Source organism: Triticum dicoccoides, chromosome 7A (genome assembly GCF_002162155.2).
Source record: "Triticum dicoccoides isolate Atlit2015 ecotype Zavitan chromosome 7A, WEW_v2.0, whole genome shotgun sequence".
NCBI lineage: Eukaryota > Viridiplantae > Streptophyta > Magnoliopsida > Poales > Poaceae > Triticum > Triticum dicoccoides.
Window position 1 is genome coordinate 67,351,161 of NC_041392.1, and position 4,109 is coordinate 67,355,269.

Below are 4,109 nucleotides of genomic sequence, written 5' to 3' on the forward strand. Positions count from 1 at the left end.
GTCCCGGGGAGTTGAGCTCCGAGGTGCTGTCGTCACAATTTTATCGTTGCAGTTCTGGAATACCTGAGTTTGCCGACATCGAAAATCTCTTTTATGCAGTTGTTGGTGAGATAACCTCGACGCCACCCAGTACTGGGCGGGAGTTCGGGAGTATTGCCATAACTCGTATAACGGATGCTTTTCGAAGGCTGAGGTAGATGATTTTCGAAGGTTTCTTGGTTATGTGTTGAAGGATGGATACAGATGGATGTAGGATTTGTTAGTTTTGGGTGAGATATTATGCTTCCCCTGTATCCCCAACACTTGATTGCATACACAAAAAGTTTCGGGAGTTTATAAGTGGGAATTCAAGTATCACATAGGAATTCTTTCCAACAGACACATGATACGATATGGGATCTATCATATGTTTGTTTTTGGTTTATTCTGCAGGCCAATCATTTGTTTTGTTTTTGTTGTGGTATTCGAATTGCTTCGAAGTCAAATGTGGATTCCATACCCTTTCTAAGCGGTGTTCTCATATTTCTTTGGGAATATTAATCCTTCTTGATCATTGAGTTTGTCATCTCAATTTCTTCTCAACCGGTGTGTTTTCTCTTCAAGTGGATCTGATCATTTCAACATCCGCAAGATCACCTCTCGGTTTTCCCAAAGTTGTTCGTTTCATCTGTCCCCAAGTTGCCTTTGTTTTTCCCGCCCACCCACCATTTTTTCTTCAAGGACTCTGATTTCTTATCCAAGTATCCTTTTATTGATGGCAAGTCTCTCCATTCTTTTCTGTCAATGTTCTTATCCAGTGATTCTCAGGAAGATATTAACGGAGCTTCAAGATCATCATTCATCATTCTTTTCTTCTCCGGTGGATTTAATTCAAGCTTTGTCGATCATATCTTTTCCTCGATTCAAATGCTTTCTCATGCCGGTGCACCTCTTAATCTTTCACATCTCGTTATTCAATTGTTCCGGAGTGCTGAAGATATCTCAAAAGATTCACGGTTACATTCTCGATATGTTCAAGTTATTTCTAGGTTGTTATCTCATTCAAGACAGTTAATTCAACCGGTGCAATCTCTCTTCAAAATCATTCCAACGGTGTTTCCCTTGAGTGGGCCCTAACCCACAGGTCTTTTCGCAGGATCTTACCTGACTCTTCTAATCTTCCCGGAGTTACTCTCAAATTATTTTCCAAGTTTGACGTGAGAATGAGTTATCATCAGTCAAATGCCTTCTCCAGGATCTTTCACATTCTTTTCATCATTGGTTCAACCTTTCTAATTTCCATTCCGGAGTGCCTCAACAATTCAAGGTGGTGTTTCTTATCATCATTATCAACATTTGAAGAACGCAGAAGAGTTTCCTCCAAATCATATCTGTTCTCTTGAAGATTCATGGCTCTAGCTTCGTGCCATCCTCTCATAATTTTTTTTGATTGTGAGATTTCTTTTCACCCATCCGAAGCAATTCAAGAGTCTTTTCAGTTTGATTCTCTGAAGGCCATCATTTCGGGTTTATTCATTCTCAGCTTTCAGCTCTCATTCTCTAAATCTTACTAGTACATCGTTCAAGTATTCTCTAATCAACTCAGGATCTCTTCGTTCACTTGCATCTAAATTCTCTCAACTATCTTCATTCATTTTTCTAATTCTTCCCAGTGAATTGTGCCTTTGCTATGTTCATTTTCAATTCTTACAGTGGTTTGTTCAATATTTCTCTTCCTTTGTTATCATATCTGTTTATTCGTTGGTTAAATCCTACTGGTGCCTCGTCGAGACCTTCCCAAGTTTACGCAATATCTATCTTAATCCTTTCTACGAGAATAAGTAGTATGCCAAATCCGTGCTTGTCATCAATCTAAATTGATGAAGGATAAGCATAATGTAATTCTTATTCTTGTTTCATCGAGTAAATTCAATTCCTTATTACGGAGGTTCATCAAAATTCTTGATTTCATTTGTTCATCTTTTCCTTCTGGGGTGCCAAGTTTTCTTGGTTATGTCATTGCAAAGCTCCATCTAATCATTGCAAGGCTTCAATCTTATTCTTTTAATGCATCACTTCTTTTTTATCATTCTTTTATTACTGGAGTTTCTTCATGGTGGCTCATCAAGGATTTAATTCCTTCTCGAAGCATTCATCGAGATTCTTTTCAGAGGAGCTCAAGTATTCTTCATCTTGCATTCCGAAGTGCAATTCGTTCTACCTTATCTTTTGAGGTGGTGTTAAGTCATTTTTGAAAATTGTTTGGTGTTTCATGATTCACAAGTTATCCAGGATGACATATTGTAAACCCATCATTTTCAATTCGTTCATGAGATCCTTTGCAACCCATCAATCTCTTCATTGGAATTATCTTGGGTTATATTTCACCTAAAGCTTTCCCTAAGGATTGTTGCGATTTATGGTGCTTATAAATGACCCAAGTTCTTCATTTATCCTCCCGGTGAAATAAGTTTCTCGTCTCCTTGTTCATATCAATCCAATCGTTTGTTTTCGTTAGTGGCAGAATTTAACCTCAAGATTTCGAGATGTTTTCCATAATCCCACTACAAGTTTATTCGTTTCGTTGTTGGTTTTCCAACAAATCCGTTATAACCTTCTTGGAAGGGTGCTCTCCAAAATCATTTGTGGCAGAAGTTGGCATTTCTTTTCCATTCTGCTATTGCTATGTTTTATCTTCTATTCTTCCTTCCGGAGGCATTGTGATGTTGCTCTCTTATCTCATTATCTCGGATGGTGAGAATCGTGTTCTTTTCATGCTTATCCATTTAACCGAAGGGTTGTGTCCTTTGCCCAAGTTCTTTTCATCTTATCAAGTCTTGCATCTCTTTTCAATCGGAGTGATGTCCGAATTTGTTCTTCCTTGTTCCTCTTTTCTAACGGAGTGTTTTCAACTTTGTTCATCTTTGTTGTATTCTTTCTTCCAATTTGTTCAACCTCTCAAGGTTCTTTGGTTTCACTCATTTTTCAAAGAAGCAACTTAGTTTTACCTCTTCTCTTCCTCTTCCGTTTCCCTCCGGTGCCGTCCTAGATCTCGGGAAGAGATCCTCTTGTAGTGGTGGTGTTGTAACACCCCGAGACCGATGCGGCAGGTGTCTTCCAGTTATTCGTTGTTTTTGCCTTGTCATTCGCTTGCGTGTTGCATCTTGTCATGTCATCATGTGCATTGCATCATCATGGTTTCAAAACAAGCATCTGTTTGGGTTTCCTAGTTCTCCCCGTTGTCCGTTCTGAGCCAAGACACACTTGCACGCACCCGCGGCATGTCCGAAATATTATTTTATAAGTGGCTAGAAAATGTTCTCGGAATGGGTTGAAAGTTGGCATGCGGTGTTGTTACCTTGTTAGTAGGCCTCCTGCCATGTTTCATCGCATTCGGAGTCTGTTTGACGCCCCAACGGTTAACTATAGCGGCAATATAGCCGGTAAAACGTCGGACGTTTTCGGTCTCCAAAAACTACTGCCGGGCTTTCCCTCTCTTTCCTCCCTAGACCGTCTACATAGTCCACTACCTACCGCCAGGCCCAACCTATCCTCTCTCGACAGCCCGCGGCTCTCCTCGCGCGCGCGTCCGAAAACTCCCCCGAACCCAACCCAGACAGTCGTCACCGTTGGGTCCAGATCATTCCCAAACATCTATAAAACATCATCGATTTCTCTTTTAGACTCCCTAACCCATTTATCTCGGACCGTCCGATTACGATCGGATGGACCAGGTGACCCTAAACCCTACCAACTTGCTATATAGATGGAAACCTAGATCTTAGGGGCTTGTCCCATCCATCCCCTCGGTCGCCGCCGCATCCTCCTCGTTTTCCTCAGCCACCAATCAGATCCACTCCTCTTGTCTTCCTTGAGATCCACCTCCCTAGATTTCAGCGCCACCCAATCGCCGCCTCCTTCCCTCCTCCCTTTCATCCAACACCAAATCCATCCTTTAAGCCATCCTCTGCTCCCTCCGCAGCCGGTGCAGCCACCTCGTTCCGTGCAGCTCGGGGACTCCAAGCCCCTTGATCCAGCCGTTCAGGAGGACTTCGGCCCTCGCCGCCGCGTCGTGCTACCTTCCGCGGACCTGCAGCCCTTCATCGGCGACCCTGCCTCGACTGCCCCTC